General features: G+C 44.4%; 1 long non-coding RNA gene across 1 annotated transcript; it reads left to right on the top strand.

Annotated features, from left to right (window-relative positions):
- The first annotated feature begins 1,424 nt into the window (after nucleotides 1–1,424).
- Nucleotides 1,425–12,725, top strand: LOC142698084 (uncharacterized). The gene is made up of 5 exons (XR_012865676.1): nucleotides 1,425–1,568; nucleotides 3,559–4,543; nucleotides 8,579–8,715; nucleotides 9,357–9,645; nucleotides 11,897–12,725. It is a non-coding gene; the product is annotated as an uncharacterized LOC142698084 (long non-coding RNA).
- The last annotated feature ends 9,929 nt before the right edge of the window (nucleotides 12,726–22,654 follow it).

Below are 22,654 nucleotides of genomic sequence, written 5' to 3'. Positions count from 1 at the left end.
CTGGTCCTGACTGTCCGTTCTCCGCTCCGTTTCCTCGTGGCGTTCCGTGGCTACTGCCCCTTCCCTTGCATGTTCCCTGTTTGTTTTCCTGTGCACTTAGACAGCGTAGGGACCGCCGCCCAGTTGTACCTCGTCGCCTAGGGCGGGTCGTTGCAAGTAGGCAGGGACAGGGCGGTGGGTAGATTAGGGCTCACTCTCCCTTCACCTCCTTCCGGCCATTACATATGGAGCATGTCCTCACTGTATATACTGTACTCCCTCCTTACTGTCCTCATACTGTATATAATGTACTGTTCAGTTATATGTATATATGGGACGTGTCCTCACTGTATATACTGTACTCCCTCCTTACTGTCCTCATATATACTGTATATAATGTACTGTTCAGTTATATGTATATATGTATGGAGCATGTCCTCACTGTATATACTGTACTCACTCTTTACTGTCCTCATACTGTATACAATGTACTGTTCAGTTATATGTATATATGGAGCATGTCCTCACTGTATATTCTGTACTCCCTCTTTACTGTCCTCGTATATACTGTATATAATGTACTGTTCAGTTATATGTATATATGGGACGTGTCCTCACTGTATATACTGTACTTCCTCTTTACTGTCCTCATATATACTGTATATAAAGTACTGTTCAGTTATATGTAAATATGGGACGTGTCCTCACTGTATATACTGTACTCCCTCTTTACTGTCCTCATATATACTGTATATAATGTCCTGTTCAGTTATATGTATATATGGGACGTGTCCTCACTGTATATACTGTACTCCCTCTTTACTGTGCTCATATATACTGTATATAAAGTACTGTTCAGTTATATGTATATATGGGACGTGTCCTCACTGTATATACTGTACTCCCTCCTTACTGTCCTCATATATACTGTATATAATGTACTGTTCACTTATATGTATATATGGGACGTGTCCTCACTGTATATACTGTACTCCCGCTTTACTGTCCTCATCTATACTGTATATAAAGTACTGTTCAGTTATATGTGTATATATAGGACGTGTTCTCGCTGTATATACTGTACTCCCTCTTTACTGTCCTCATATATACTGTATATAATGTACTGTTCAGTTATATGTATATATGGGACGTGTCCTTACTGTATATACTGTACTCCCTCTTTACTGTCCTCATATATACTGTATATAATGTACTGGTCAGTTATATGTATATATAGGATGTGTCCTCACTGTATATACTATACTCCCTCTTTACTGTCCTCATATATACTGTATATAATGTACTGTTCAGTTATATGTATATATGGGACAGGGTCCGCTCTCTAATCAGGATTTTTAAGGTGCTATGGATAAAACATAATCCCCTACTATACCTTTTCCTGTAATATTATAATAAATATTCGATTTCTCTTTTTCTAAACAGACTCCGCTCCCACTGGACAACATGCAGGGCTCCCATGTTACGTCATCGCCATAGAAACTGTTCGGTTTCCAACCATCGTAGAACGGACAACTAACCGGCAACTGAAAGCTCCTCCCAATGTATTAATGTCACTTCTGTATGGACAGGTAAGATTTGTCTATCCCCTTCAAGGGGTTTTCCCATGAAGGACATTTATGACATCTCCACAGGATATGTCATAAATGTCAGATAGATGGGAGTCCCATCTCTGTGACCGGCACCTATCTCCAGAACGAGGCCCCATAAACAGTGGCGGATTAAGTAGGCCATAGGCCCTGGGCTGTTACCCAAACTTGGGCCCCCCTACTCCTCCGCCGCCCTGCCGCGCCGCAACTATTGTTAACACTACCTTTTTGTGCAAGCATTAACAGATGGGTGTTATGATTCCCCTTGTCAAAGGGCTGCATCCCTACATACTGACAGTATCACACTGTGCAGGGACACATCCTCCTGACAAGGGGAATGGTAACACGCAATTGTCTATCAGTCCTGGACTGCACAAATACATTTTGTGAAGGACAAGGATTTCCTATAAAAAACATGTCAGGAGAGGATACAGATTCTCTATAAATCTAGTGACTCACAGAATGTAAAGTAAAGCACCACATACACAGTGCCCCCTTTAGATAACACCACACACAGCCCCCTCTAGATAGCGCCACACACAGCCCCTGTAGATAGCGCCACACACACAGCCCCTGTAGATAGCACCACATACACAGTGCCCCCTCTAGATAGCGCCACACACACAGCCCCTGTAGATAGCGCCACACACACAGCCCCTGTACATAGCATCACACACAGCCCCTGTAGATAGTCACACACACAGCCCCAGTAGATAGCGCCACACACACAGCCCCTGTAGATAGCATCACACACACAGCCCCTGTAGATAACGTCACACACACAGCCACTGTAGATAGCACCACACACACAGCCCCTGTAGATAGCATCACAAACAGCCCCTGTAGATAGCATCACACACAGCCCCTGTAGATAGCGCCACACACACAGCCCCTGTAGATAGCGTCACACACTGCCCCTGTAGATAGCATCACACACAGCCCCTGTAGATAGCGCCACACACACAGCCCCTTTAGATAGCGCCACACACAGCCCCTGTAGATAGCGCCACACACAGCCCCTGTAGATAGCGCCACACACACAGGCCCTGTAGATAGCGTCACACACAGCCCCTGTAGATAACATCACACACACAGCCCCTGTAGATAACATCACACACACAGCTGCTGTAGATAATATCACACACATAGTCCCTTTAGATAGTGTCACACACACACACAGCGCCATTAGATAGCATCACACACACAGCCCCTGTAGATAGCACCACACACACAGCCCCTGTAGATAACATCACACACACAGTCCCTTTAGATAGTGTCACACACACACAGCACCATTAGTATGTAGTGCTGCACAGCAATCACCCCCCTGTATATTGCCACATAGCCCTCCAAAACAAAACATTGTACTTACCTTGCCCCGTTCACGCGACGGACGGTGCGCTGCACTGTCTCCAGGCAGAACGCATGCTCATACCAGCGTGATGCAGTTGCGTCATCACGGCGGCCTGCCCAGGGAGTCTTCCCAGCACCTTATAGGCTGCAGTCCTAACTTGGCCTGAAGCCTATATCATTAATTCATATCTGCGTCCTGAGGATGCAGATACAAGTGAATGTGGCTGTCGCTAGCATCGGGGACCCCTCCAGTGCTAGGCGCCAATGGGCTTGAGGGGGCCCGTGCAGCCCAGCCAATAAATGTTATGGGCCTGGCAGCCATGGGCCCCCTGGGAGCCTTGGTCGGCTGCCCGAGCCTTCCTAACGATGATCCGCCGCTGCCCCCAAACCCAGTGCTAGCTTGATGACATGGTCGGGAGTTACAGAAACAGCGGTGAGTGCCTCGAATTTCTACCTTCTATACATATATATATATATATATATATATATATATATATATATATATATATATATATAATCCCCCCTTACTAGTAATAAATGCCGTGCACCTGCATTTGGGATTTCAGATCCTCGCTGTCTTTTTGGATTATTTATCAGTTTGTTCTCTGTACTTTTACAGATAGTGCCAGAAACCCAACTATGGATTTTAGAGCCAGAGAACAGTCATGGCTGGTTAAAGATGACTCCACAGCCACAGGTGTTGGCAGTCAGAGAAATATTAGCGAGCCACAGAACTCCTTCAAAAGCCTTGTAAATAAAAGAATGAAAGTTTGGTGGAACCGAGCATTCCTAGCAAATTATCTCCAACAGAACCTTATACCGAGGGGGTTACGCATACAAGTTTTCCCATCATTTTCAATTGAAGATTTGAATTTTACAGCTAAATGGGAGGAGAACTGCAGTGCGTGTTCATTTAAAGTGATGGAGCTTCTTATTGGACTCAATAACACCTCATTAGAAAACAGGGATAACGAGCTGGAAAAGATCCAGCAAAAATTAAAAGCAGAGATGTCCAAAGAGGACTTAGAAACATTTAAAACACAATTGGATCAACAATGCCTCGTCTGGAGAAAAGAAATGGAGAGCAGAAAAACAAAGAAATTGATATGTGATAATAATGATTTTCAACAGAAGAAAATATATTGATGGAATCGGAGACAAGATGGTGAATCACTGAGTCTTTCCTCTTCTATGTGATCTTTGTCATCACAGAGCGGTCACCATGATATGACATTATGTAGTAGCGTGAGTTCTACACGTGACTTACCAAGATACAAAAGAAAACGGAACTAAAATCAGTCGTCCAACAGTAGGAGAAAAATGATTGGAACAAAATCCAAGACATCACAAGAAGGTCATTAACATTTCTATGCATCAATTATCTATAGGTGACATCACACTGTTGGACAAAGTCTTGACCTTTTCTCCCGTCTCCTGTTTTGATCTTTTCTCAGCAGTAAAAGATCTGCAATTTTTTGCACAATCTTTGATCTTTAAGAAATGGTATTTTAAAGAGGAAGGCAATTTATTTGTGACAGTTGAGGAACGAGAAACATTGCGAATATTTGAGAAACTCTTTCACCAAGAAGAGGGAATATCAGAAGGTAAGATTCATATCTGTATTAGAACCAAATCTACAAAATCCCCCCGTTGTCTATTTGCCCTGCAGTAGATCTTGAGAGAGAGGGAATAAATATTAAAATGAATTAAATCATGGCATGATGTGGTAGTAAAACCTGCCGATAAAGGCAGAAATGTGGTATTTTGGCCACGCCAGATGTATATTTATGAAGCAAATCGACAATTAAACAAACTCCACTTTTTAAATAATGATATCACGGAGGCGGAGGTTGCTTTAGCAATCTCTAAGCTACACAATAATAAAACGCCGGGTCCTGACGGCCTATCGGCTGAATACTACAAACTTTTGCCAGATATTACACCGACATTGACGAGGACCTTACAAGCCATATTTAGTGGGGAGATTGACCTGCCTAACTTTCATGAGTCCAGGACCATATTGCTTCCCAAACCTGACAGGGATCCAACCCTCCTTTCCTCATATCGCCCGATTTCCCTTTTAAACCAAGACAATAAGCTCCTAACAAAGATTTTGGCCGACCGCCTCCAAACCATGTTTGGACCAATCATTGCCCCAACCCAACTGGGTTTCTTAAGGAATAGCCATTCCACTAAAGGTATCCGTCAGGCTGTAGCAGCCACGGTGTCTGCACTAGACCCCTCCCCAGTGACCATGCTGCTGGGACTTGACGCGGAAAAGGCGTTTAACTCTTTATCATGGCCATTTATCACAGCGGTGTTGCAGTCCCGGGCCTTCGGAGACCGCTTTCTAACATTACTTTCACGCTCACAGGCCTGCTCTACCACATCCCTTACCATCAATGGGCTTAACTCACCTCCTATCTCAATTTTCAGGGGTACGCGTCAGGGATGCCCTCTCTCACCGTTACTGTTTAATTTGTCCCTAGATCCACTTCTCCGTCATGTCCAGTCCCTAGCATGTTTTCAAGGCATACAAATTGGAGATTCTCAAATTAAACTATCTGTATTTGCAGATTATATTTTGTTCTTCATATCTAACCCTGCCTCTACTTTACAACCAATCCTCCAGGATATCCCAATTTACGGTGCCCTGTCAGGTTTCAAGATCAATCTACAAAAATCAGAAGCCCTAATTCTTAAGGGTCCCTCCAGACCACTCTGGTCTTCGAAGCATGCATTTAAATGGAACTCTGATTACATTCCCTATTTGGGGGTACGCATCACGAGACAACTATCAAATTTATATCAACGAAACCTTAAGGCCTCATGCACACGACCGTAAAAACACCCGTTATTACGGGTCGTAATTACGACCCGTAATAACGGGCTCATAGACTTCTATTGGCCACGGGTACCTTCCCGTTTTCTTACGGGAAGGTGCCCGTGCCGTTGAAAAAGATAGAACATGTCCTATTTCAGGCCGTAATAACGGCACGGACAGCCCATAGAAGTCTATGGGGCTCCCGTAATAACGGGTGACTACGTGTGTGCACCCGTCATTACGGGAGCTTTGCTAGGCGACGTCAGTAAATAGTCACTGTCCAGGGTGCTGAAAGAGTTAACTGATCGGCAGTAACTGTTTCTGCACCCTGGACAGTGACTACCGATCAGAATATAGAGTAACCTGTAAAAAAAAAAGACGTTCATACTTACCGAGAACTTCCTGCTTCCTCCAGTCCGGTCTCCCGGCCGTTGCCTTGGTGACGCGTCCCTCTCGACATCTGGCCCGACTTCCCTGGATGGCGTTTCAGCCCATGTGACCGCTGCAGCCAATCACAGGCCAATCACAGGCTGCAGCGGTCACATGGACTGCCGCGTCATCCAGGGATGTCGGGCTGGATGTGAAGAGAGGGACGCGTCACCAAGGCAACGGCCGGGTAAGTATGAATTTCTTAAACTTTTATTACAGAAAGGGCTGTCCCTTCTCTCTATCCTGCACTGATAGAGAGAAGGGGCTGCCGATTACTGCAGTGTAATTTTGCAGCCAAAAACGTGCCCATAAATACGGGTGGAATACGGGTGACAACGGGCCCGTATTTACAGGCACGGGCCCGTAAATACTGGTGCAAAATGGGTTGAATACATGTGACACCGGACCCGTATTTACGCCAGTATTTACGGGTGGGAAAAAATACTGTCGTGTGCATGAGGCCTTATCCCATTATTGCATGTTTGGAATCCCAACTCATGGCTTGGAGGCACTTTACTCTATCATTTTTAGGTAGGGCTAATCTATTAAAAATGGTTGTCTTCCCTAAATTGTTATACTTACTACAATCCTTGCCTATATACATGAGACCAGTTGACGTTAGGCGGCTGAATACTCTCTTTCGAGGCTACATTTGGAACCAAAAGAGACCAAGAGTGAGCCTATGCATATTGAGGCAACATCATGAAAATGGAGGGATTAATTTTCCACAGATTCACTTATACAATATGGCAGCTCAACTACGAGTGATTGGAGATTGGATAACTGGTAGCTCCTGCTTTACTGATTCTACATTGGACCAACAATTTTCAAAACCCATTTCCTTAACATTCCTTTTACACACTCCCTACTCGGCTCTATCACCTAACCAACGGGCTAACCCCCTAGTCATGTCCTCCTGGAAGACATGGACCAAGGTCAGACAACACTTAGGTTTAAACCCTAGATTTTTCCTACTTCTTCCTTGGGTCCATAACTTTGACTTCCAAAATGCCAACCCCCATGTGTTTTTTCGTGGATGGGCTCGGAGGGGGTTGACATGTATGAATCAGATAACTAACATGCTCACTCGTCGTCCATACTCATTTAATGAACTACGTATACAATATGATTTTTTGGGCCAACACCCATTTTATTACCTGCAGGCCTGTAGTTATGCTCACAAGGTCATTAGACACTTACAAGGTCAAGACTGGGATGACTTCTTCTGTCACTAGACTCCATCTCATCAATGCCGAAAAAGACTAATCACTACCTATTATAACGTTTTAAGACAACCATTGGACTACACTAAATCGAGATCAGGCGTATCTTACTGGGTTGACCACTTAGATCAAATAACTCATGACGATGTCCTATCATCTGTAACTATGGCTGCCAAATACCTCCCATCAGCCATGTCCTGGGAGATGTCTTTTAAAATAGCCCATAGGGCTGACGTGTCCCCTTATAGGGGCTTTCTCATGGGTAACTCCTCTGACCATTCGTGTTTAAAGTGTGGAGTACCGCAATTACATTGTCTCTGGTTATGCCCAACTATTGTTGACTTTTGGCGAAAGATACAATATTTTGTGTCGAACACCCTGTCCATACCATGCCCCTCAACCCAAAAGTGGGGTCTCTTTGGGATACTGCCACCTTCCATGCTCTTTATCCCGAAACATCACAAACAACTGTTATACTATGTCTCTGCGGCTGCTAGGAAGGCCATTCTCCAGGTTTGGATAAATAATACACCCCCCACACAACGTATTTCCCTAGAAAATATATCTTATCTTTTCCGAATGGATTGGGTGGAATCCTCCCATCGAAAAGAACACAAAACTGAAGCCTTTTTTAAGTTGTGGGTGAACTTTATACCTCTCTTACCACTTCATGTAAAACAAAAACTGATTGCATGCTTTGGCTCCACAACTTGGTATCTGGAACATGAGCTGTCTGGTGTGACACCAATCATGATATGATTCCTTAAATATCTGTATTGAATCGCGGTAACGATGGGGATACACGTGTCCATCCTCTTCCCCCTCCCCCCTATACTTCCCTTCCCCCTTCTTTATGGTTTATTTAGTGTGTTTCATTTCCTATGAATATTGACACTTTTTCAATTTGTCTTTGGGGTAAAATCTCTAATTCTGTCCTCGCTCCAACTAGGATCATTTGAAGTAATTTATACAAATTGTAGATTATATAATATGCAAAATAATGATATAAGTGTTCAGAGATGCTATTGCCATGAAACATATTGTTGAATTGTTGTTCGCTTGTTTGTAATGTTTGGAAAAATAAAAAATACATCAATTAAAAAAAAACTAAATAAAAAAAACTCCACTTGTTGTAGAACATACAATTCTTTATTATCCTTTAGAGCAAAGATGATCCACATTCTACAAGATGGTATGGATGCCGGAGTCCTCTCCAAGTCCCTAATGGAGGCACTGATTGTGACTGAGCCAACAATACAGACGCCTTTTCTACTACCCAAAATTCATAAGGACTTTCCAGGTAGGCCAATTATATTGTGTACCGGGGGGTTAACTCAGAAGGTGTGCAGATGGGTCGACCACCATTTAAAACCATTAGTGGAATGTCTACCTTCGTATCTGTGCGACTCTGCAGATTTGTTGTTGAAAATTGAAGAGATTCATTTAGATGACGGACATATTTTGGTAACTTGTGACATTGAGTCACTATATATCGGCATCCAGCATACGGATGGGTTGCATGCAGTGGCCACCTTTTTGCATATGAGCAATATGGGAAAACTTTTCAGAGTTGTTGCTAACCCTATCGGACCTTGTTCTCAAACACAATTTTTTCACGTTCAATGGGTCCTTCTACCTGCAAATCCAGGGCACGGCAATGGGGGCAGCCTGTGCACCCTCATATGCCAACCTGTTCCTGGGGCTGTGGGAGAGGGACCTATTCCTGCCAGATCATGAGATATCAATGAACCAGCTCCTTTTCTGGGCCCGTTCACTGATGACATCTTCATGATCTGGCAGGGGACTTCGGATGAATTCATGGAATTCATCAGTGTATTTAACTATAATACACGTAACATTAAATTAACATGCAAGTGGAATCACGTTGAGATAGATTTTTTGGACATACTAACTAAAAGGAACCATAATGGTTGTCTCCAGACAGATTTGCATCGTAAAGAGACATCAACAAACTCATTTTTTCACGCCACGTCTTCACATCCCCGCCACACCATCGAAGCTATACCAACTGGACGATTACTGCGTGTTAAGAAAATGTGTTCAACTCATGAAGATTTCAAATACCGCACGACTGAGTTAAGAAGGAGACTTGCTCAACAGGGCTGCAGCCGCCGCAATGTTAATAAAGCCTATTGACGACCACGTGCACAGCTCCCCCTCGTGCACAGCTATTACAAACTGTAACTAAACATAAGGAATTTCTCCTAAGGTAAGATTTACGAACACGTATCATTTGGTCAGAAATGAGGGACACCTCAAACACATTTTGGCCGATGCTCCTCAATGATCCAATTCTACAGAAAGTACTACCAAATTTCCTTGCTATTGCAGCATGTAGAGCGCGTTCTTTACGTGACGCAATAGTGCACAGTTACCGAACAGTGGAAAAACCGGGTAAATGTTTTGGAAAGATTGGTCCTAAGTGGGGTTGTAACCCTTGCGGCGACTGTATTAGTTGCCCTAATATTGAACGCTCTCAAGGTTTTGTTGACTCAAGTGGGTTGAAAAATGTTAAGATCACATGGGCAATTACATGCGGCACTACAGGTGTGATCTATAATGCAACTTACCCTTGCCCTAAAATGTATATTGGCATGAGAACCCGAGAATTGCGCTTTCGCGTAAGAGAACATGTTAGAGACATTGAAAATGCCAAAACAGTAGAGGATATGGAACAGCTGAAGACGATTCCACAACATTTTCACCTACATCATGCGTGTAACTCTAGACTTGTGAGAGTGAAGGGAATAGATCACATCAATACTGATATGCGAGGACGAGATGTAAAAAGAGGCTTTTGCAATCAGAATGCAGGTGGATATGGAGGCTTAAGACAACACAACCAAGGGGTGTCAATGAGAACATTGGTGTTGCTGCATTTCTCTGAGTGCTACCAAAGCTTGTAGTCGGGTATTTTGGATTTTATGTTCTTATTTTAATCTACATTTCTTTATGTATACAGATTAGATATATGCTTTACGCTGCCTGTGTTGACTATGTCACCTGTGCCATTTTCGGGTTGTCATGATCTTCATCCTCAACAATGATTTCCTACTTCTGATGATCTTCACAGACAATAGAAAAGCGGGCTCTGTCTGCAGATCACTGCATATTATATTCTGCACCTTTGAGGCTTGTTGTATTAGATATAGCGACATGTAACTAAAATCTGCTTTGTGCTGGCACTTGTAGTCCATTTTATGTTTTGATGCATAATACACACGTTGTTTTTTTCTTCTTTTCTCATCGCACACGCCTATTCACACTATTTTATTTTTCGTTTTTTATTTCTTTTATTTTGTCACCATACATGTATTACCTTTTCACTCTTTTACTTACACATGTTCTATATAAACAACACTTTATTGTGTTTAATATCATTTCTTACCTGTCACTTCCCTACTATGTTCAGGTCGTGCACTGGATTGTTCCTTTTGGCACGTATATATTGGTCTTTTTTCACACATTATAATTGATAATAATCTTCCACACTTGATTACTCCCTACACGTTGACACTCTTCATCACACATCACTTTGTGTCCATATATTTATATGTATTTGTATGATACATGTGCAATATATCTGTATAACTATCTTGTCTCTCTGTATTTTGGGTTTAGACTTGCAGACATGAAGTGTATCGCTATTGGACTGCCCGTACAGGGTTAATATCCTTCTGAATGCTTTTCATGCCTTCAATCACTGGTTGCATTCTGATTGGTTGTGATTGACCGGCCTCCGATTCGTCACCCATGACACGCTGGGTTGCTGACACACGTGACCGCGTCAGGTGACGCGCTGATGTGTTTCCGCCCCAGTGTCTCGTTGTTGCCGTTTCTGGAGTCCGGCCATGTACTCGACCACATATTGCCACCAATAGTAAACAGTGAGTGCACTGATCTGATTTATGGGCATATATATATATATATCACCTGGATATCTTTAAGCACCATTGGCTAGCGTTCATTTAAATACTGTGTGTGTACTATCATCGCCACCCCCTGATGAAGACATTTAGCGCTGAAACGTGCGTCTGGGTGGGCACTCCCTGTGTTGGTGCTCCTGAACAACCTTATTATGGGTATGTTATATCCCTCCATACTTGTTTAATAGTTGATTCATTTTTGCTCTTACTTATGCGCTGGCTGCTTTTTTGCACTGTATAGTTGTTTATTCCATACCATTTGGTATTTCTATATGACCTACATTACGCAGGTCTGTGCAGCCATGGGGTCTTATCTAATTATTATTTTCTTTGTGAGTCACACAATGAGCTGTCCTTTTCTTCTGTAGAGTATTGTGGAGTCTTTATCATTTCATTGTATTGACATGTAGCTTTTCATTGTTATTCCAATAAAGATTTTTTCCATTTTCTACACTTTTTTTGGTAGCATCAATTTCTTTGTAGGTTATATATTTGTCGTTTTTTGTCTCAAAATATATATATTTTTTTTTTCAGGAGATCTTTATCCCAGTCTTTGAGATTTTAAAGAGTCCTGACAACACGTAGACCCCAGTTAGCAGCTAGAAGATTCCTGCCTATACCTAGAAGATGACCACCTTCAACATGTAGAAGACACCAACCAGCACAGAGAAGGAGATCCTGGCTACAAGAAGATTCCTACAAACATCTAGAAGAAGAGACACATTGTAAATACTGGTGTGTCCATCCTAGCAGAAAACCCATGACGTCTGAACAGTGAGGAGAGAACTTATATGTTACTTCTGACTATATGATCGCAGGGTAAAGGAGCAGAAAATGCTGAGAAATATGGAGAGGCTTAGTAATTGTCAGTGCGCAGGATGCTCCATATGTGGTGATAGTCATGAGATGGTCACAGCTAGAGAAATACTCAATTCATTATTCATTTATCAATGATATCATATTAACACATGTACTGAGACTACTATAGAAAAGAGGCAGGGATATTATCATCATCATCATCATCATCATTGGTATTGTTGTTAAGCTGAACATAGAGAAAAAGTATTCACTGGCCGACCCCAGATCTATTGTAGAAAGAGTCCTGTTGAGACACTATCATGTAATGGAAGTTGGCACTTGAGTTGTACGCTACTAAAGAAGGAGCAAACATTCGGGTATAATGGTTCCACTACGTATGTGATATGACCTTTCTAGATTCGTTTTCCGCCTCAAAAAACCCTATTGAAATCAATGAGAGACAGAAAAATGCTGTGAACGGCCGCAACCGTTTTTGACGCGTTTTTAAGCGGTTTTAGGCAAAAAAAAAAAAATGCTTGCGTTTTTTTTTTCCTTTGCCTGTTGAAGAAATAGATAAAAATAACGCTTTAAAATGGCCATAAAGAACCACGTAGGAAAACGCATCAAAAACCGTGTCAAAAAACGCGTGTGGTAAAAAACCACTTAAGGCTATGTTCACACGGAGTATTTTGGGGGAGGAATATCTGCCTCAAAGCTCCAAACGGAATTTTGAGGCAGATATTCCTCCCCCAAAATACTCCGTGTGAATAGCAATGATCGCGCCGTTTTTCGCCCGCGGCCATTGAGCGCCGCGGGCAGAAAACACGCTTTCTCCTGCCTCCCATTGAAGTCAATGGGAGGTCGGAGGCGGAAGCGCCCGAAGATAGGGCATGTCGCTTCTTTTTCCCGCAAGGCAGTTTTACTGCTCGCGGGAAAAAGACGCCGACGCCTCCCATTGAAATCAATGGGAGGCGTTCTCGGGCCGTTTCTGCCGAGTTTTGCGACGCGGTTTCCGCGTCAAAAAACTCGGCAAAAGACCCCGTGTGAACATAGCCTAAGAAAAGGCGGAGCTGATTTTTCCAGGCAGAATTTTTTGCCTACAAAAAACTCCACATGAACAAAACCTTAAAAGCAAACAGGCTGGGAGGGTAAAACACTGACTGCATATTAAAAAGGCCAATTTCTCCCGGTTGAGGGCTGCGCAGCAGGAAATAGACTGGGAGCAACTATTGTCAAATAAATATACAGACACTACATGGGAATGCTTTACATGTACTTTAAGTAATTTTACTGTAAAATATAACCCTATCAGTAACAAGTATTAAAAAACCCTAAAATGAAACTAGAAAAAGCTTCTTCTAATGTTAAAAAGACAATAAATGACAAGATAAGAGGACTTATAAAAAATACAAATCTGAGGGGGCAGCATTAGTCTTTGAAGATTACACACACACGCTACACACACACACACACACGCTACACACGCTACACACACACGCTTCACACATACACATACATACACACACACACACGCTTCACACACACACACACACATACACACACACATACACACACACGCTACACACACGCTACACACACGCTACACACACGCTTCACACATACACATACATACACACACACACACGCTTCACACACACACACACACATACACACACATACACACACACACACACACGCTACACACACGCTACACACACGCTTCACACATACACATACACACACACATACAGACACACACACATATACACATACACCCACACACATATACACCTACACACATACACATACACACGCTACACATAAATACATTACACAGATACATTTACATATATTCAAATTAAGCACATACATATATTCACACTATACAAACACATATATCCACATTACACTCTACACACAAACATATATCGACATTATACACACACGCACACACGCACACATGCACATTACACAGATACATTTACACATTACACACGAGGAAACATTATTCACCTGTTATATCCCTGCCGCTCTGGTGGTCTCGCCACTCATTTTAGCTGTCCTGCAGTGATGAAATTTCAGCTTCACGCACGTGACTGCTGCGTCAATGCTGAGGCCAGTGGCTGGCTATAGCAATCATGTGTAGGTAGTTATCATGGCATCACTGAATGACAGCAGACACAGGCCTGCTAATCCTCTGAAGCAGAGGTGGATATATTAAGCGAGAGCGCTTTCTGTAATGAACTTGGTTAGGATTAGAGGGTTAGGGGTTTAGGGAGTTGGGGTTAAGGGGGTTGGGGTTAAGGTTAGGGAGTAAGAGGGTTAGGAGGTTAGCGGGTTAGGGTTAAAGTTAGGGTGTTAGAGGGTAAGGGTTTAGGGCATTAGGGGTTTAGAGGGTAGATGTTAGGGTTAGAGGGTTAGTGTTAGGGGGTTATAGGGTTAGGGGTTAGGTTTGGGGTTACAGCTTTTCCAGAAGCGGAATCCCCAGCCAGAGCATTTCCGATGCTCTGGCTGAAATTTCCGGCATCTTAAAGTCCCCAACATCGCTGTTTATATATGGACAGTGACGTCAGGGGCTTGCATTGCAAGGCACTTACCGTCACTTTCCATATATATGGACAGTGACATAAAGGTCTTTCTCAAGAGAGGAGTCCTCGACATGACCATTTGCTGCAAAGCGCTTGGTTAGGGGGTTAGGCATTAGGGTTAAGGGGTTGGGATTTAGGGGATAGGGCTTTTTCAAGAGCGGAATCCCTGGCCAGAGCATTGCCTTGGATTCTCGCATTACAAAGCCCTTGACGCCACTCTCCATATATGAATACTGACGTCAAGTTCTTTCTCAAGCCAGGAGTCCACCGCCAGAGTGCTTGCTGTAAAGCTCTCGGTTAGGGGATAGATGGTTAGAGTTGGGGTTACGGTGAGGGGGTTTGAGTTAGGGTTGGGGTTATAGTTAGGGGGTTAGGAATAGGGTTGGGGTTAGGAATAGGGTTAAGGTTAGGGTGTTAGGGTTAGGGGCTTAGGGTGCTTGGGTTAAGGGGTTTGGGTTCTAGGTTTAGGGGTTAGGATTGGGGGATAGGGTTAGGATTTAGAGTTTAGTGGTTAGGGTCAGGAATAGGGTTAGGTTTAGGGTTGGAGTTAGAGTTAGAAGGTTAGGGTAAGAGGGCTAGGTTTAAGGTTAGGAGCAGAATCCCCAGCCATAGTGTTTCCGATGCTCTGGCTGAGGAACCCGGCAACTTATAGCCCTTGCCGTCACTGTCCATTTATGGACATTGACTTCAGGGGCCCACTCTAGGAGTGAAATCCCCGGCAAGAGTTTTGCCGACGCTCTGTCAAGGGATTCTCGCATTACAGAGCACTTAACGTTACTCTCCATATATCAACAGGGATGCCAAAGTCTTTCTCAAAACAGGAGTCCCCGGCCAGAGTACTTGCTGTAAAGTTCTTGGTTAGGGGCTACATTTAGGGATAGGGTTTTAGGGGTTAGGGTTAGAGCTTTTCCAGGAGCGAAATCCCCGGCCAGAGCATTGCTGACGCTCTGGTTGGGGATTCCAGCATCTTAAAGCCCCTAACGTTACTGTACATGTATGGACAGGGACGTCAGGGGCTTCCTCTAGGAGCGTAATCCCCAGCCAGAGTGTTGCCTACGTTGGGGTTATGTTTTAAGTTAGTGGGTTAGGAAGTTAGTGTGTTAGGGGTTGTGGATAGGGGGTTGGGGTTAGGATTAGAGTCAGGGTTAAGGTAAAAGGGTTAGGGTGCTAGGGTTAAGGGGTTAGGTTTTGGGGATTAGGGTTTGTGTTAGGGTTTAGAGGATAGTGTTAGAAATAGGGTTAGGGCAAGGGTTGGGCTTAGGGGTTGGGGTAGGATAGGGGTTGGGGTTAGGTTTTGGGTTAGCAGGTTAGGAAATTAGAATGTTAGGAGTTGGGGTTAGGAACAGGGTTAGAATCGGTGTAGGGTTGGGGTCACAGGTTAGGGGTTAAGGTTCAAAAAGGGTTAGGAATAGGGTGAGGGTAGTGGGTTGGGGTTAGGAATAGGTTTGGGGTTAAGGGATAGGGTTTAGAGGTTAGGGGCTATGGTTGCGGGTTAGGGTTAGGAGTATGGTTAAGTTTAAATGGGTAGGGTGTTAGGGTTAAGGGGTGGGGGTTAGGGAGTTGGAGTTAGGATGCTAGGGTTTAGAGGTTAGTTGTTAGCGTTAGGTATATGGTTGGTGTTAGGATTTAGAGGTTAGGGGCTAGGTTTGGGGATTAGGAATATGGTTAGGGTTACAGTGTTAGGGAGTTGGGGTGCAATTTTAAAGGGGTTAGGATAAGGGTTAGGGTTTAGCAGTTAGGGTTGGGGATTAGGGGTAGGAATAGGGTTAGTTGTTAGGGTTAGAAGATCAGGGTTGGGATTTAGGGGAAGAGTTAGGGTAAGAATTATGGGGTTAGGGTGCTAGGGTTAAGTGGTAAGGTTTAGTGGGTTAGGGGATAGGGTTAGTTGTTAGGGTTTAGAGGTTTGTGTGGTTAGGGTTGGGGTGTTAGAGTTTGGATTAAGGGGTTAGGGGCTATGGTTAGAGTTAAGGGATAGGATTAGGGCTTTTCCTGACGCTCTGGTTAGGGATTCCGGCATCTTAAAGCCCCTAATGTTACTGTTTATATATGGACTGTGACATCAGGGGCTCCCTCTTGGGGAGGAATCCCCGGCGAGTGTTGACTACGCTCTGGCCGGGGAAGCTCGCATTACAAATCCCTTAATGTCACTCTCCATATATGAACAGGGATGTCAAGGTCTTTCTCAAGACAGTCCCAGGAGTCCCTGGACAGAGCCCTTGCTGTAAAGCGCTTTGTGAGGGTGTTAGGGTTGGGGTTAAGAATAGAGTAAGGGGGTTTGGGTTAGGGGGTTAGGAAAAGGGTTGGCGTTAGCAGATAGGGTTTAGAGTTCAGGGTCGGGGTTAGGAATATGTTTAAAGGTTAGGGGTTAGAGGTTGGGGTTAGGGTTAGAGTGTTAGGACGTTGGGGTATGGGTTAGGATGTTAGGGCTAACGGGTTGGGGTTAGGGGATTATGCTTAGGGGATAGGGTTAGATTTATAGAGATAACAGGGAGGTTAGATCCATCGCTAAGTTGAAGTAAAATGGAAGCTATTTCCAAGTTTTAATAGTCCTTAGTTAAAAGATCCTATGGATAGGAGTCCTGGTGTGCAAAGTGAGGGAATATCAATCCTGGAATCGAGCCTACGCGTTTCGGATGGCTCTGGCGTCCTTAGTCATGGCTGTATAGTTAAGATGTTGGGTTAGGGGTAGGGTTAGGGTTTGGGCAAAGGTTTAGGGGGTTAGGAATAGGGTTTAGAGGCTAGTGGTTAGGGTTGGGGTTTAGGGTTAGTGGTTTAGGGTTAGAGTTTGGATTAGAATTCAGGATGGAATTCGGGTTAGGGAGTTAGGAGTTAGGGCTCCTCCAGGAGCGAAATCCCCAGCCAGAGCCATAATGGGTTAGGAATAGGGTTAGGGGTTAGAATTAGGAGGTTAGGAATAGGGTTAGAGTGAAAGGATGGGGTTGAATTTAGGGAGTTAGGGGCTAGGGTTTAGAGATTAGGTTTGGGGGGTTTGGAATAGGGTTGGGTTATGGAATGAGGCGAAGGGGTTAGAGTGTTAGGGTTTAGGAATAGGGTAGGGGGTTAGGGCTAGGGGTTGTGAAAAGGTTAAGGTGAGGGGTTAGGGTTAAGGAGTTAGAGTTAGGGTTTTTAGGTTAGGAGTGTGGGTTAGGAATAGGGTGAGGGTATGTGGTTAGGGGGTAGGGTTTTGGATAGGGGGTTGGGGTAGGGTTATAAATTAGAGTTGGGGGTTAGAGTTAGGAATAAGTTTGAGGTCAAAGGGTTAGGGGTTGAGGGCTAGGGTGCTAGGGTTAAGAGGTTAGGGTTTGGGGATTAGGGGGTAGGGCTTGTGTTAGAGTTTAGAGGTTAGGGTTTAGGAATAGGGTGAGAGTGTTATGGTTGGGCTTAGGTTTAGGGGGTTATGGTTTTAGGGCGAAAGTTAGGGGGTAGGGTTACAGGGTTGCGGTTAGCAGGTTACGGTTAGAAAGTTAAGGAGTTAACGTTATGTGTTAGGGTTTGTATTAGGGGGGTTAGTATTAGTGGATAGGGTTGGAGTGAAGGTGTTAGGGGTTGGGGTTAGGGGGATAAATTTGGGTTAGTGTTAGGGGAATCGGGTTTGGGTGATTGGCTTAAGGAGTTAGGTGTTGAGGTTAGGCAATCGGTTTGGGGTTAAGGTTAAGAATAGGGTTAGAGGCTTAGGGTAAAAGATAGGGTTAGACTTAGGGGGTTAGGTGGCTAGGGTTAAGGGGTTAGGGGTTTGAGTTATGGGATTAGGGTTAGAGTGTTAGGGTTTTTGGTTTAGAGGGTTGTGGTTTTAGGTTTAGGGGGTTAGGAATAGTGTGAGGGTAAGTGGTTAGGTGTGGTTTGGTGTAGTTTTGGTTTTAGGAATAGGGTCTGAGTTAGGGAATAGGCTTTAGGGGTTAGGGTTGGAGGTTAGGAATAGGGTTAAGGCTAAAGAGTTAGGGGGTAGGAGTTTGGATTAACGGGTTAGAGTTAGGGGATACGGTTAGGGGGTTTGGAATAGGGTTAGTAAAGTTTAGGGGTTAGGGATGGGGGTTAGGGTTGTAGTTAGGGGTTTAGGGTTAGAGTTTGGGTTAGAACTAGGGGTAGGGTTAGTGGGTTAGGGCTTTTCCGGGAGCAAGATTCCCGGCCAGAGCCATAATTGGTTAGGAATAGGGTTAGGGTGTTAGGGGTTGGGGTTAGTATTATGGGCTTAGGAATAGGGTTAGGGTGAGGGGTTAGGGTTGAGGTAAATGCTGTAGTGAGGGGCTAGGGTTAGAGTTTAGATTTTGGGATTAAGAATAGTGTTATGATTTTGAGGGGGGTAAGTGTTGAGGTTAGGCGTTTAGGTTAGGGAGTTAGTGTTTTGATGTTAGGGTTGAGGGTTAGGATTAGGTTTGGGGTTATCAATAAGGTGAGGGAAAGTCGTTAGTGGGTAGGGTTGTGGCTAAGGTTTTGGGATTAGGTATAGAATTAGGCGACATGGTAACGGGTAAGGGTTGGGGGTTAGAGTTAGTAATAGAGTTAAAGTTAAAGGGTTAGGGTGCTAGGGTTAAGGGGTTGGAGTTAGAGTTTAATTGTTTTAGCGGTTTGGGTTAGGATTAGGGGTTAGGGTATAGAGGTTAGTCGATTAGGAGTATTAATAGAGTTAAAGGTTAGAGTATTAGGGTTGGGGTGTTGTGGTTTAGGTTTAGTTCTTAGGGTTAGTGGGGCTAGGGTTTGGGTTAAAGTTAGGGGATAGGGTTGGGGGTTAGGAAAAAAGTTGGAAGGTTAAGGTTAGGTTAGAGGGTTAGGATTTAGGGTGAGTTAGAATTAGGGGGTTAGGGTGATAGGGTTTGGGGGTTAGCATTAGGGGCTAGGGTTAGAGTTAGGGATTTTCCAGAAGCAAAATCCCTGGCCAGGGCGTTGCTGATGCTTTGGTTGGGGATTCCGGCATCTTAAAGCCCCTAATGTTACTTTTTTTTATGTGGACAGTAACCTCAGGGGCTCCCTCTAGGAGCGGAATCCCTAGCCAGAGTGTTGCCTACCCTCTAGCTGGGTATTCTCGCATTACAAATCCCTTCATGTAACGCTCTATCAATGAACAGTGATGTCAAGGTCTTTCTCAAGACAGGAGTCCCTGGCCAGAGCGTATGCTGTAAAGCGCTTGCGTGAGTGGGTTAGGGTTGGGGATAGGGTTGGGTTGTTAGGGTTGGGGTTAGGAGTTTAGGGTTAGAATTATGGATACGGTTAGTGGGTTAGGGAATTAGGGGTTACGGTTAGGGCTATTCCAGGAGTGAAATCCCTGGCCAGAGCCATAATAGCTTAGTAATAGGGTTAAGGTGTTAGGGGTTGGAGTTAGGATTCGGGGGTTCTAATACGGTTAGGTTGATGGGGTAGGGTTGGGGTAAGTGTTGTGGTTAGGGAGTTAGGGGCTAGGGTTTATAGGTTAGGTTGAGGGGTTAGGAATAGGGTTGGGGTTACGAATGGGGTGAGGGGGTTAAAGTATTAGGGGTTAGTAATAGGGTAGGGGGTAAGGGCTAGGGGTTATGAATAGGGTTAAGGTGAGGGTGATGGTGTAGGGTTGGGGTAAGTGTTGGGGTTAGGCTGTTAGCGTTAGGGAGTTAGGGTTTTGAGGTTAGAGTTGGGTGTAGGAATAGGTTGAGGGTTAGTGGATAGGGGGTTAGGGGTAGGGATTAGGAATAGAGTCGGGATAGGGTTAGGGTTTAGAGGTTAGGGGGTAGAGTTAGGAATAGGGTTAAGGTTAAAGGGTTAGGTTTAGGGGGTTGGGTTTAGGGTGCTAGGGTTAAGGGGTTTGGGGATTAGGGGATAGGGTTTGTGTTAGGGTTTAGCGGTTAGTGGTTAGAAATAGTGTTAGGGTGAGAGTGTTAGGGTTGGATTTAGGTGTCGGGGTTGGTGTTAGGGGATTAAGAATATTATTAGGGGGTAGGGTTGGGGTTAGGATTTAGATATCAAGGGTTAAGGTTGGGGGTTAGGAATTGGGTTAGGAATAGTTTGAGTGTAGGGGGTGGGGGTTAGGAATGGGGTTGTGGTTAAGGGATAGGGTTTAGAGGATATGGGCTAGTGTTGGGGGTTAGGAATAGGGTTAGGGAGTTAGAGGTTGGGGCTAGGGTTAGAGTGGTAGGGGGTTGGGGTGCTATTTTAAAGGGGTTTGGGTTAGGCGGTTAGGATTAGGGGTTAGTTGTTGGGGTTGAGGGTAGGAATAGGGTTAGGGTTAGTTGTTAAGGGGCCATATATGAGGTTGGAGTTAGGGGATAGGGATTAGAGTAAGGGGATACGGTTAGGAATAAGTTTAGAGGTTAATGGTTAGGGTTGGGTTGTTAGGGTTGGGGTTAGGAGTTTAGGGTTAGAGATTGGTTTAGAATTAGGGATACGGTCAATGGGTTAGGGAATGAGGGGTTAAGGCTTTTCCAGGAGTTAGGGTGTTAGGGGTTTGGGTTAGGATTAATGAGTTCAGAATAGGGTTAGGTTGATGGGGTAATGTTGTGGTAAGTGTTGTGGTTAGGGAGTTAGGGGCTATGGTTTAGAAGTTAGGTTGAGGGGTTAGGAATAGTGCTAGGGTTGGAGTTAGGAATGGGGTGAGGGGGTTAGAGTGTTAGGGGTTAGTAATAGGTTATGAATAGGGTTAAGGTGAGGGTGATGGTGTAGGGTTGGGGTAAGGGTTGGAGTTAGGCGGTTAGGTTTAGGGAGTTAGAGTTTTGAGGTTAGGGTTGGGGGTTAGGAATAGGGGTAGGGTTGGGGTTAGGATTTAGATATCGGGTTAAGGTTGGGGGTTAGGAATTGTGTTAGGCGGTTAGGAATAGTGTGAGTGTAGGGGGTGAGGGTGGGGGTTAGGAATGGGGTTGTGGTTAAGAGATATGGTTTAGAGGATAGGGGCTAGTGTTGGGGGTTAGGAATAGGGTTAGGGAGTTAGAGGTTGGGGCTAGGGATAGAATGGTAGGGGTTTGGGGTTAGGTTGCTATTTTAAAGGGGTTTGGGTTAGGGGGTTAGAAGTTAGGGTTGGGGTTAAGGGTATGAATAGGGTTAGGGTGGGGGTTGGGGTTAGTTGTTAGGGGGCCATATATGTAAGGGGGTTAGGAGATAGGGATTAGAGTAAGGGGTAGGTTAGGTTTAAGTTTAGAGGTTAGTGGTTAGGGTTGGGTTGTTAGGGTTGGAGTTAGGAGTTTAGGGTTAGAGATTGGGTTAGAATTAGGGATAAGGTCAGTGGGTTAGGGAATTAGGGGTTAGGGCTTTTCCAGGAGTGAAATCCTTGGTCATAGCCATAATGTTTTAGGAATAGGGTTAGGGTGTTAATGGTTGGGATTAGGATTAGGGGGTTCAGAATAGGGTTAGGTTGAGGGGGTAGGGTTGGGGTAAGTGTTGTGATCAGGGAGTTAGGGGCTAGGGTTTAGAGGTTAGGTTGAGGGGTTAGGAATAGTGTTAGGGTTGGAGTTAAGAATGGGGTGAGTGGGTTAGAGTATTAGGGGTTAGTAATAGGGTAGGGGTACGGGCTAGGGGTTATGAATATGGTGATGGTGTAGGGTTGGGGTAAAGGTTGGAGTTAGGCGGTTAGGGAGTTAGAGTTAGGGTTTTGAGGTTAGGGTTAGGAATAGGTTTAGGGTTTGGGTTAGAAATAGGGTGAAGGTTAGGGGGTAGGGTAGTAAATAGGGGGTTGGCGTTAGGATTAGGGGTTAGGAATAGAGTCAGGGCATAGGTTTAGGATTTAGAGGTTAGAGGGTAGAATTAGGAATAGGGTTAAGTTTAAAGGGTTAGGTTTAGGGGGTTGAGAGTTGGGTTTGGGGCGCTAGGGTTAAGGGGTTAGGGTTTGTAGATTAGGGGATAGGTGGTTTGTGTTAGGGTTTAGAGGTTAGTGGTTAGAAATAGGGTTAGGGGAAAGGGTGAGAGTGTTAGGGTTGGCTTTAGGTGTTAGGGTATTGGGATTAGGGGGTTA

Source organism: Rhinoderma darwinii, assembly GCF_050947455.1.
Source record: "Rhinoderma darwinii isolate aRhiDar2 chromosome 11 unlocalized genomic scaffold, aRhiDar2.hap1 SUPER_11_unloc_7, whole genome shotgun sequence".
In the NCBI taxonomy this organism is placed as follows: Eukaryota; Metazoa; Chordata; class Amphibia; order Anura; family Rhinodermatidae; genus Rhinoderma; species Rhinoderma darwinii.
This window is presented reverse-complemented; position numbering and strand designations above follow the sequence as displayed.